The sequence below is a fragment of the Mesoplodon densirostris genome, chromosome 4 (assembly GCF_025265405.1).
Source record: "Mesoplodon densirostris isolate mMesDen1 chromosome 4, mMesDen1 primary haplotype, whole genome shotgun sequence".
Taxonomy (NCBI): Eukaryota; Metazoa; Chordata; class Mammalia; order Artiodactyla; family Ziphiidae; genus Mesoplodon; species Mesoplodon densirostris.
The window spans coordinates 86,669,489-86,682,766 of record NC_082664.1 but is presented as its reverse complement, the minus strand read 5'-3'; the positions used below and the strand labels follow the sequence as shown (position 1 = coordinate 86,682,766).

General features: G+C 38.5%; 1 long non-coding RNA gene across 1 annotated transcript; it reads right to left on the bottom strand.

Moving 5' to 3' along the window:
- Positions 1-6,031: 6,031 nt before the first annotated feature.
- On the bottom strand, positions 6,032-13,047 carry LOC132488455 (uncharacterized). Its single transcript, XR_009531750.1, has 3 exons — positions 12,916-13,047; positions 11,361-11,441; positions 6,032-8,406 (listed from the first exon to the last, which is right to left on the bottom strand). It is a non-coding gene; the product is annotated as an uncharacterized LOC132488455 (long non-coding RNA).
- Positions 13,048-13,278: the final 231 nt, after the last annotated feature.

Here is a 13,278-nt window from a genome sequence, read left to right as displayed (position 1 = left end):
CAAAAAAATTGCATATATAAAGTCCTCAGTTGTACACTTTTGAGCTCCTTAATTAATGGCAGAAACCATCTCAATTTTTATAACTCCAGCATCTAGCACAGTACCTGGGAGTGGAGTATATCAGTGTGTGTTAAATGAATAGTCTCATAAATCAAAGGAAGGAACTATTACATTAGTTATCACATCACAAAAACCACATAGCTTTTGTTCATTTGACAATAGCCAATCCCAAGGAAGTTTGTAACAGCTTTCTTAAAACTGAAAAAACTCCTTTCCTTTCCCCTGAATCTAGGAGGATCTCTTCTTAATTAGTGTTGCAACGTCTTTAGTTAACTTTTTAAAATTAAATATAAAAGCTTAATTATTGGCAATAATTGTATCATTATTTCCTTACCAGAAACTAAACATTTGCTCCTAGACCTAGCATAAGGTTGGCCCTAAAGGTAAAACAGGGGATGGCATAAGGGCATAGTTTAAATAAGGTGCCTCTTTATTCATATGGTTGCCTGTTTTTCCCTTGAACTACAACAGAAACTGCCACAACTTGGCATCAAGAAACCCAGGTCCTTTGTCTTCTTTATTTGACATCTGGCGCCTACCTAAGCACAGGTCTGTGGATAGGCTCCTTCTTCCATCTCCATAATTTACTGCATTATTAGAATTACCCATTCCAAATAACAACACAGTGAAATTTCAGTGCATTCTCAGCCCATGCTGCTTTATTGCCAAAATATATATGTACACAGGCGCAGAGTTTCCAACTTTTACAGCAGTTCCTTTTTACAGCAAAGAATATTTCTAATATCCCAAAGATGCATAGATTAGAAAGCAAGCTGCCTTTTGTAAAACTTCAAACATTCAATGAAATTCTTTTAACATTATCTTCTATACCAATGAGGCAATGAAGAAGATCTGAACAGCAAGTAAAAACAAAAGCTACTGAAGTAAAACTCTATGCAAAGGTTATTCTAACATGAATCTTTTAAATTACCAGTGATAGGTGGTTTTAAGGTAAGGGCCAAGACTATTACTGTTGTTTACGGACTGATGATAATGTATTGCCAGAATATTTATCCCTGGGAGAAAATTATATTTTAATCTATGGCATGGCATACCATCAACAAGGGAGACAAAATCTTTTGAAAATTCTAACCTTATCTACTATTGACTTTAATGGTTTATGAGTATAGGTTCCTGGAGAAATCTGTGATGTCTGGCTTCTAATACTAACATTTTAATATGGCCTAGTGGAAATAATAGGAACAGAGATTAGAGAAACTCTGTCCTTAAATCTTTACTGGTTTCATTGTTTGGCAGACATTTACTGATAAGTACCAAACAGAAACTTTACATATGGGATATGACATTTCACTTCCTGAACTGGGTAAAAGGACTATAAGTTATTCATTAGGAACTACTGGAAAGTTACCATTCCACTTAAACATTCATAAAGGTATTCAGAGTGAAATCCCACAGTGAAGATTAAAATGAGGTTGAAATAATTTTGGAAAAATTATTTTTCAATCATAGAACATGAAACCTGGAAGGGGCCTAGTGAAAATCATCCAGTCTAATCTTGAATTCTCTTCTACTTAGGTCTCTTTCAAATATAAGGAATTGCATTTGTACATTATTTGTTATGATCACATGTACTTACACGGGTTATTTCAAAGTCAGGAATCATCTCAAAAAATTTTAAGCTATTACAATGAACTGATCTATTTTCTGCATCAAGTAAGAAAATAAACAGCAAGGTTTTTCTTTTTTACAAAACGGGAAAACTTGCTCCTGTCTACCTGGCATCAAAAGCTTTAGGCAACAAATTATGACGTCTAACCAAAACATCAAGGATAAAACTCTGGCTATAAAAAAATTTCTTTAAAAACTTAAATACAATAACAACAGAAAAACCAAACCACAGATGTGTCTATATTTTAAGGACTATTTCCATAAAATGGAATGGGGCCTTTGCTGGAAAGATCTTTTATGGCTGGGTAATACCAGTACCATCCAAAGAGTCACCTAGTTACCTGAAAATCCTGGAACATCTGAAATATGTCCATGTTGCCTCTATTCACTTCCAAGATTCTAGTCTTAAGAGATACAAACTTAAGCCACATAAACTGTATCAGACAAACCCCATCCCTAGTTACTCTACATCTTCCACACTGGTATTCCATACCCTTTCTGAAACTCTGCACCTTTCTGATTATTATTATAGCCATAGCAGCTTCTTTATTTATTTGAACATGCTTAGTTTGTGCCTTTTGTTTTTAAACATGCTTGGGGACTAATGGAACCAGGCAAGAGGTTAGAAGGTGAGCACTGTTATGCTCTATTCCTGACAGTTTGAATGTCTTATGGTTGCCCCTGTTTATCTTCTAGCTTCCATTTTCAATGGAAGTAAGATAATCTTAGAAAATGAAAACTAATAATCCAAACAATAAATTCAAGCTAGTGGTTTAAGTCTCTATTGCTTCATTATTAATAAATGCATATATCTAATTACTAGTAGCCACGTAACACTGGACATTTTCAACCATGCATTAGAATATTATACTCTAAAATAAGAGCTATGGGCCTGCCACTATTGCTTGCACTTCCATCCAGACCCACTTTTAATAAACATGCAGAGTAAACCCCTTGACTCAGAGGAAGTAGAGGAAATTACAAGGATACATGCAAAATTTCAACTGAAAATGTGGGTTAATAAAGTGATTGCTTAGAAATGCAGGCAGGTGCTCCACATCTATCACAATGCTGCTTCAGACAGAGGTACAAAAGTCACACACAAAAAGGTTAAAATTAGGACCATTATTCAGTTATAAAAGGATTAATTGCAAATTCTGGTCCTTTTGGATAGAGAATGATGTAAAAAATTTGGGAAAATAGAGTACTGAGAGATGTCCTCTGGAGCAGTGAGTTTTCTTGGCCATTTACTAACATTGATGGCATAGAAGAGCATAGGTGGTATAGAGATGATGAAGATGCTCTTAGGCAGAATAGTTTGATTCACATGAATGAGCATTACCTGCACAGCTCCCTGGGGAAAAGGAGTTCATGAACAGCAGAGCTAATACAATGTAAACTCAAAAATCAATGCCCTGAAGTTTAGCATAGCCCTCTGCTTTTGAAAACTATTGGCCAAGGAATCCTTCCAAACATGGTATAATTAACAGCCAAGCAATGTTCTGAATAAACTAGAAGCAATTTGCTTGCACCAGCAGCACCATGAGAATGTAAACTCCTGGAGGCCAAGGGTCTCTTCATATTTTGCATATCACAGGTACACAAAGAGTAAACATGAGACCAAAACAACATTGAGAAGTATCAACCATACTTGGAGACTACAAAAACTTGTTGCACATTTGAGCATTTAAAACTATGAATGTTGCTATTAAGGGTAATCTTTAATTGTTCTAAGTAACTAAACTGTTACTGACATCACTGTAATATGCAGTGGTGTCCTCATGATCGTGCAGATGTTTGAATATTGCTTGGTTATTCCAATGTCTCTAATACAAAACTGAAGACATAGGATATTTAAAGAGGAGCTATAATTAATTTAATATAGCCTTCTCTCTATCCTTTGGAGTTGCCATTTAAGAATTTAATATTCAAGAGGCACTATTTTCTTAGATCCACTCATCTTTCAGTTTTTTCCCCTGGGAAAACAAGGGAACACACACACAATCTTTTCAGGGATCTTCAAGGTGCTAAGTGGCCAAGATGAACATGAGGTAAAAGGGAGTAAGAAGTCACCCTCATTCCACTATTACATCCTGATGTGAGAGCTGTATGATTCTTCAGATCAAGAAACTAGTTTGCTGGGTTCTTGTTAAAATAAGCAGTCACAGGCCACAGGCCTTGGCACATCTACATTAAACAGTGTACTGTCTTTGGCCATTCCCTTCAGTCCTTTTGCTTTATACCTTTAAATCCGAACGCCCCTACACTAACAGGCATGAGGAAAAGCCGGCTATCCAAGTTCTTGGTCTGTTTTTTTAAACTCTAAATATACACACACAGCAAACTTTTCTCTCTTTAAAAAATGTACCCAGGAAACTAATGGAGAAAGATGAGGTGACAAAGCAAAAAGTATGCCATTTTATAAATGCCTGTTGTTAAAAGAAACATCATAAGCAAAATCCCCACACGATGAGCTTCAGTGGGGTTACTCAGTAGGAGTACGTTTCCAGGTTAAGTATTAGAAAAGCTTAAATTGCTCTAACCCTCTGCTCTAGCAAACAAGTAGGGTCTTTAACCTTTAACTTGCACAAACGTTGCTATTTCTCACATAATGATATATTCATATACATTCATAGTTTTTTTAAAGTACCTTTTATATACTCTTTACCTACAACATCTTTTTCCTTTCATGGAATTCTGTTATCACAGAGCCTCAAACTCAAGTAGTATTCTACTGTACAACCCTGCTAATGCAACTTAGTATACATGCAAAACTGTTATTGCTACTGAAATTCTACCTCTTGAAAATTGTTTGTTTTATGGCTTTTTTTTTGCAATAGGAAATATTCTTTCCTATATACTGTGCTATTTTGCATTCATTACCTTTTCAGAGGTATTTTTTAAAATGTTTAAATGCTTTTCAGAAGTGGATTCTCCCAGGCACTAAACTAATTGAACCAAGAGTACAACTACTTTAAGTACACTATAAGAATCTAAACCTGGGTCCCTCGAGATTTGCTGCCCAAGAGTCAATTTCTTTAAGCCTGCTTCTGCACACAAGACACACCACATTAAAAAAGTTTTGCATTTCCTATCATACTAACTATAGAATCTGTGGCAATAAATCCTGGACTCTCCTAATACTGAGATTTAAAAATCACCCCAGAAAACTGCCATTTCCAAGTTCTTAAGAAAGCTTTTAGAGGTAGAAATTTCTTTTCTACAGAAAGCTATGCTTTCAGAACAAAACAACTTTTATTTCTACAAGGAAAAGAGAAAAGAGTGAAAGCTGTCTGAGGCAATTTACTATAACCAAGCAGGGAGTTAGTTAATATTAATACATGGCAACCTAGGTAGCCTCCATTTAGCTACATTGCCAATTCTCATGAAAAGGTCTGGAATCTCATCAATACACAATTCAGCAAATTTGGAAACAGGAAAAGCCCAAGAGAAATTATCTAGGACACTCAACTACTGACCAGTGTTCTTCTGTTAACATGTAGCATACTGCAGATACGAAACATAAATGGTCTTCAGATTAGAAAAGCACTCACTTGAGCAATTAACAAAGCATCTCAGTAAGACATGCAAAATATAAAATAATCTGATGCAAAGAGTGGGAAAACAATAAACCTACAAGACATACAATGTGAAAACAGTGTAAGAACAGTCTCACCTCAAAGAGAGCAAAGCAGAATCATGAAATGGGGCCTCATTTTGATATAAGGTTTCATAACACACAAAGGCAACTGGTTTCCTACCTCATGGAAAGCTTAAAAATCCTCAAAGACAGTATCTCACCTTGTGACCCCATATTTCTATTCATAAATGAGTCTTTTTGGCCTCAATCTCTTTTCCCCAGGGAGAATATCACGGATTCAGATATTTATGAGAAAAGAAAAGGTCTAGATTTTCCACTCTTTTTACACTATTAGTTATTATCAATAATTCATCCTGAAGTTTAAATTATTACTAGGCTCATGCACTAACCCCTAACATGGCACTACAATATGCTACCAAGCACTAATGCTTACAAAACTATACACATCTCAAAATGGAAGACATTGGTGATTTTGTTGTTCTTAAACAACTTGTAACATCTGTCCACAAGTATTAAAATATACATATATATATATTTCTATTGCACATATCCCATTTTTGTTCAACTTTTTAAAAGAAAAACTGCCAGCTAACATGGATGAGCAAAGGAAAGGATGTAGGCACAGCTACAGATTGAGGCACAGTCCTGCCTAAAATTATAGCTTTTGCCATCATGAAGTGGACCAAAATAGACCAGGAAAAACAATGTAGATGTATTAAGTAAACACTGGGCAAATACAACTGGAATATACCCATTTTGTTAAATGCCATCTGGTGAAAATCATGGAAGATGCAGAAACAACTTGAAAGCAGTAAACAGTGGTTCTCTTAGCTCTGAAATGAAAATCTGTAAAGCAACTGGAGAAGATGAGTCTGATACACACACAATTATTCAAACAAGTGGGCCAGAGACAGTTTCACTGGTGCTGACAGTAGAGGGTCTCTATCCCCTGCCAAACAATCCTACCCAAAAAGTTGCCCCCAAAAACATGGGGAGGATGGGTAACAGACAACTGAAGATACAAATTCTCCATGATATGATATTCCCAACATACCAACAGGACTCATGTATGTAGGTTCCATTCTGTCCTTATCGATTCCAAAATACTGATAGAAAACATCAGGAAGTGGCTGAGAAGTTACTTAGACAAAAATTTAAGTTACTTTTATCCAAGTTACTTCTACTATGCTTTACCACTCAGTAATTGCCCCCAATTAAAGGAAATTATATTTTATCTATATTATGTAATTATTTTACTAAAACGCTTCCGTATGCCAATTCAAATTGGCTGACCAATTTAACTAATCAGTAAGAGTGCTCAATATTACCAATTTTTGGCTATTTCTATCACTCTCAAATTCTGGTAAATCTGCCCCAAGATTTCAGCAGCACAACATGCATGGCCCTGGGCAAACATTCCCTGTATCACAGAGATGATCTAAGATGATTTGTTCTTAATTTCATCTAACCAGCTGTAAATTCTTTCTCTACTCACAAAAACTTATAAAGGTTTCATTCTTCTTATGTAAACACCTGGCAATTCATACAATGGTCCTCTGTTGATTTGGAAGCAAGGACGGCTTTACCCTGTCGTCTGTTCATCAGATAGTTGTAAGTTTTAACAGAAAGAAAGGAAATTCATTATTTCTTACTGGAACTGTTTTTCTTGTCTGAATTTTTTCAGACCCTGGATTTCTTCTAAATCTACATTGACCCAACCACAGTCTGGGAACATTTCTTCTGAGGCCCATTCTCTGATGAGAAAGTTCAGTTCCAACTGAGGAAAGTTACCTCAGTCCCAGCCTTTTCAGCCGAACATACACCTATTGCCTAGAAGAATAAATCAAATACCCAAGAACCCATCTTGGATCAAAGGAAAAAAGTTACTTATCCTTTTACAAAAAACAGAGCTATAGAATGTGAAACGCCATAAAGTCAGGTGGAGCTGCATAAAGCATTTTCACTTCTTTTTCTTAGGAGAAAGGAGTAATATGGAAACTTTCCTCATTTTTTTCTCCACTCCTGTATGTCCAAAGGTGAAGGCAGGTCATACTGTAGGGTCCATCCCAGATCTTCTGAACAGAAAAACCACTTTTGCCACTTTTCTTCCAGCCTTAGCAGCATGTAACACCAAGTCTCAAGTGCTATATAAAAAAGACTGCATGAAAAAGAATGAACTAATTTTAATACAGTAGCTTCTCATCCTAGGGTGGTGAAGAGGGTTCCATCCCTGGACTCAAAACTGTTTAGTTTCCTTTTACCAACCTTTCACTAAACCCAAGCATGCATTCATAGGGTTAGCATCTGCACAATGTGGTTACTCCTTAGAAGAATGAAAAAACATTTAAAAAATACCATATATCCAAAGACTTCTGAGAAAGAAGTCCACCACAGCTTCCGTCTCCAGGAGAAATATCCCTCTTATCATCCAAAAATGTGGACTTACACATGTAAAAATGTGTATTTATACAGTTGTGATGATGTACTCACATATGCAACTAACCTTGTGATATCTTGTCTTTATGCTTCTTTATCACATCAAAGGTTTTACTGCAAAATTGGACCTTTGTTCTTATCCAGTAAATCTATGCTAAAGGATGAGGCAGGTATTAGATATATATGTAATTTTTTAAGCATCTCTTTCACTTCAAATTAGAACACATATTTGGAATTTACTGCTGCAAGTCTCAACTGTGCTTATCACAACAGTTGCTAAAACTGGAAGACGTTAAAAAAAACACCCTGATGTCACGCATGCTTGCTATTTCGTCTTCTCGTCTGGAACAAAAGGTAAAGAATTCACAAATATCACCATCTAAGCACCTGTTTCAAATGGTATCAGCCTTCAGCTTGTAAAATTATTTGTGATTAAGCAAATTGCAGCAGAAGATGCTTGTCAGTTGCTTCTTTCTTCCTAGAGAAGTTAGCAGGATGACTGCATCCCAGGCGCTTCTCTTCTTTGAATCTGAGAGGTGGAACAAAAAGAAAAGCAGCCTTTTCCAGTCCAAATCATGGAGGTAAAGTGTAGAGAAGAGATATCCACATTTCAAGAATAGGGAAGGTGGCCCGATAAAAGAAGCAGGACAACCCCACTCCAGGAGACAACATAGAAATACCTGGAAATACAAAATAAATTGAAAACAGGAAGATTAAGATAGGTACTTCTATATGAGCTTACTTTTTAAAAATAATATTTTAAAACACACAGAAGAAAATTTTTTGGATTACATACTGTTTAAAAGAAAATGTCCAACTACACCAACAAATTCAGTATTATCACTGGAAAAGCAGAAGCAGGGGAGCTTCCCTGGTGGCGCAGTGGTTAAGAATCTGCCTGCCAATGCAAGGGCCACGGGTTCAAGCCCTGGTCCAGAAAGACCCGACATGCCGCGGAGCAACTAAGCCCGTGCGCCACAACTACTGAGCCTGAGCTCTAGAGCCCACGAGCCACAACTACTGAACCTGTGCACCTAGAGCCCGTGCTCCACAACAAGAGAAGCCACCACAATGAGAAGCCCGTGCACTGCAACGAAGAGTAGCCCCCGCTCACCGCAACTACAGAAAGCCCGTGCGCAGCAACGAAGACCCAACACAGCCAAACATAAAAAAATAAATAAATTTATTTTTAAAAAAAGAAAGAAAGAAAAGCAGAAGCAGGGACTTCCCCAGCGGTCCAGTGGTTAAGACTCCACCTTTCAATGCAGGGGGCACGGGTTCGATCCCTGGTCGGGGAACTAAGATCCCACATGCGTAAGGGTGCAGCTAAAAAAATAAATATACAAAAAATAAGAACAAACTAACAAATAAATAAATAAAAAGAAAGAAAGAAAAGCAGAAGCAGTAGCCAGGAAACTTATGTAAGTATGATACAAAAAGCTAAAATTATATAAAAACTTGCATTATATAAAACGAGATACACGTTAACTTCCTCTTATGCAAATGGAGTAATACAGTCCATGAAATGATTCTATATAAAACATTTGTGTTGGGACTTCCCTGGTGGCACAGTGGTTAAGAATGTGCCTGCCAATGCAGAGGATATGGGTTCGAGCCCTGGTCCAGGAAGATCCCACATGCCGCGGAGCAACTAAGCCCGCGAGCCACAACTACTGAAGCCCATGCCCCTAGAGCCTGTGCTCCGCAACAAAAGACGCCACCGCAATGAGAAGCCCACGCACTGCAACGAAGAGTAGCCCCTGCTCACCACAACTAGAGAAAGCCCACACGCAGCAACAAAGACCCAACACAGTCAAAAATAAATAAATATTTAAAAATTAAAAAAAAAAATAAAACACCTGTGCTTAAAAGCAGTATTGTAGGACTTCCCTGGTGGTGCAGTGGTTAAGAATCCACCTGCCAAAGCAGGGGACACGGGTTCGAGCCCTCGTCCGGGAAGATCCCATGTGCTGCGGAGCAACTAAGCCCGTGCACCACAACTACTGAGCCTGTTTTCTAGAGCCCATGAGCCACAACTACTGAGCCCATGTACCACAGCTACTGAAGCCTGCATGCTTAGAGTCCATGCTCCACAACAAGAGAAGCCACTGCAGTGAGAAGCCCGTGCACCACAACAAAGAGTAGCCCCCGCTCGCCACAGCTAGAGAAAGCCAGTGTGCAGCAACGAAGACACAACACAGCCATAAATAAATAAATAAAAATTTAAAAAAACTATAAAAAAACAACAACAAACAAACAAATGCTGGGACTTCCCTGGCGGTCCAGTGGTTAAGACTCTGTGCTCCCAATGCAGGGGGCATGGGTTCGATCCTTGATCTGGAAACTAAGATCCCCCATGCCACACGGCCAAAACAAGAAAAAGAAAAACAAATGCTGGGTTTGTTGGACAGTCTCTGCCCCCAGATGTGGGCTAGACTATACTAATATAGATGTGCTTAAGTGGATTTATTTCCTCCCCATAAATGAAAGCACACTATACAATGTCCTGGGATTCAATGTCCTGGGATAAACCAAAATGGAAAAGAATATAGATGTATGTATAACTGAGTCACTTTACTGTACAGCAGAAATTAACACAACATTGTAAATCAACTATACTTATTAATTAATTAATTAATTAATTAATTAATTAATTAACTCAGTTGAATTTGTGTTATTTAACAGTCTGCCTGGACTTAATTAAGGTTACAATCCAAGCAACAAAGCCTTGGCTCTAAAAGTATATGATAAAGACTCTACCAGATAAAGGGTATTTATTCCTTTTTCCCTCTTCTTATTCCTTTTCTTAATATTGAAATACATATAGTTGGAGTTTTTCACTCATCTTTCTTCAATTTTTTTATTGTAAAATACACACAACTTACAATTTATCATCTTAACCCCTTTTAAGTGTTCACTTCAGTGGTAAGAAGCACATTCACATTATCGTGCAACCATCACCACCATCCATCTCCAGAACTCTTTTCATATTACAAATCTGAAACTGTACCAATTAAATAATAAACCTCCATTTCCCCTCCCTGCAGCCCCTGGCAACCACCATTCTATTGTCTGTCTCTATGGTTTTAACTACTCTAAGTCCCTTATACAAGTGGTATACAAGATTTTAATCCTTAAAGCAGTTCAACATTGAATGTTTTTCATATAATACAATCAAGGTATATGACTAAGTAGATATTATGGTTTGAACTGTGTCCTCCCCAAATCCCTATGTTGTCATATGAATACCTCAAAATATGACCTTATTTAGAAACAGAGTCACTGCAGATGTAATTAATTAAGATGAGGTCAAGTGGAGCCAAGTGGGCCAAGTGGGCCCCTAATCTGACTGGTGTCCTTATAAAAGGGAGAATTTAGGACATAGACACACAAAGGGAGAATGCCTTGTGAAGACTGGAGTTATGCTGCCACAAGCCAAAGAACTACCCAAAGCTAGAAGAAAAGCGTGGAATAAATCCTTCCCTAGTGTCTTCAGGGAGAGATTATACCAATAATTTATAGTCACTTTTGACGTTCATCCTCTGTTGAGGCTAATGATTTCTTGTTCTACTTCTATCTAGCTATTTCCAATCTGCGTAAACAGTATGTGAAAGCATTGGCCACTATTACTCACTTGCCAAATCCTGAGTTCAGAATTTTGTTTTCTTTTCGAGATGAATATAAAAGCACCTACAAGTCAAGGAAAATGTTCTTCCTGTGATAAGGAAAAATAAAAAGAACATTACAGTAAGGATACAGCCCTCACTTTTGCTGTATGCATTTATGTGCAAAATTATTCAAATGAACCAAACTAGTCTTAAGAACATCACTATCAAAAACTATTCAGAAGGAACAATCAAAAAGAATTTACTCTCTACCTACACTGGCATTAATTTTATAAAGATGTCAAAACTCCTGGAGCAGTGGTTCTCGAGTTTTTAAACACTGTCCCCTTTGAGAATCTGATGATGCTATGGACACTCTTCTCCCACAAAAGACCTTTGCTTTAGTATAAATGATCACTCCCCTGTTTGTGAGGTAGGAAGGATGTTCTGTTCCTTTCCTCTGCCCAGTATCTTCTTTCTTCTCCTAGATGAAATGAAAAAACTACTCTGGACAAAAGCAACAGAAAGGTCTTATTTAGAAGTATTTCTTTACCTGGTATTTTCAGCTCTGCTAAATCCAGGGCCAGCAAAAAGCATACCAGACACATTCATTTGTATTCGGACATGTCATTCGAACTGGGCCTAACTAATGTGCCAGTTTTAAACAGGCTTCACCAACTCAGAAACCTTTCCCACAATTTAACTGAAAGGCCGAATGAGGGGTCATAACAACCCAAATTACAAAAAAAGATATCCCATAAAATTAAACAAGAACCGAATACAAATGCCTGACAGTAGTATACTTTGTAACTCCACCCCATTACACAAATTACTTTATAATAATAATTCCCCAAACTCTTTCTCATTCTCTCTCTATATATATAAATAAAAATTGTACGCTGACTCCTTTAGTTCTGGAAAACTACGGTTAATTCTACCTAGAGTCAGCTGAGATTAATGCGCCATTAGGCAACTATCAGGTCATACAAGGACAAAGCTGCTTTCGCAGATCTTCAAAAAGTTTGAGAGGTGGGAGTGGGAACTAATGCATATAATAAAGGTAAGCAACAGAACGTACACTAAACGTATACTAAATCCCAGGAAGTGGGGGAAACCTGTTACACCAAATCTCAAGGTCAAAGGGACAGGGACACAAAATACTCAGAGCCGCAACAGGCCTCGATTGAGACCCGAGCCTCAGGCAAAACAGTGGACACGAAGTTCGTGAGGCGAGGAGCATAAATAAATCAATAAAACAAAGATATTCTTCAAAGATAAACCGATGGCCGACGCAGAGAATGCCACATATACACAAGGGTGGGCGCAATCATCGGGCAACAAGCCGAAAGCACAAAGGCAGCCAAAGGTAAGGCACTGAGAAAGTCAGTGGCAGGTCGGGTCTGAGTTACGGTGCAACACCCCCCGAAAAGTGCGGGCTACCGCCCTGGGGCCGCTCGGAAGGAAACCCGCGCCTGGCCAAGGCCCGTGCCAGCTGCGGGCAGGCTCCGCGCACTCCGTTCTTCGGACGGCTTGGGCCGCGCCACCTCCTGCTAGTTCCCGTCTTGGCCTTCTCGGCTTACTTACCTCGCACGGGCCAGCAGAAGCACTCGAGCGCCCGGGGTCCGGCCCTCCCCCTGGCCCAAAGGCCAGGGGACCTCCACGAAGCTCACTCCGCCATTTTTGCTCCTTCTCAAGTCCGCCAACCCTGCGGCGGCCGTTTCCACAACCCCCGCCTCTTCCGCTAACGCTAGTACGGATTGGATAACGACTTGCGCAGGCGCGTTCTTCTTCCGTTGTAGACTGGTTGAAATGTACGTCAATCAATAGCGCCAGCGTCTCTTTTTCGGTCCGTTTTTGCGTCTGATTGGATCTCAGGGTTGAGGTAATAGGGAAAAATGTTCTCGTAATTCATTGCTTAGGGGTGTAAAATTATTTCCGCGTAGAAGT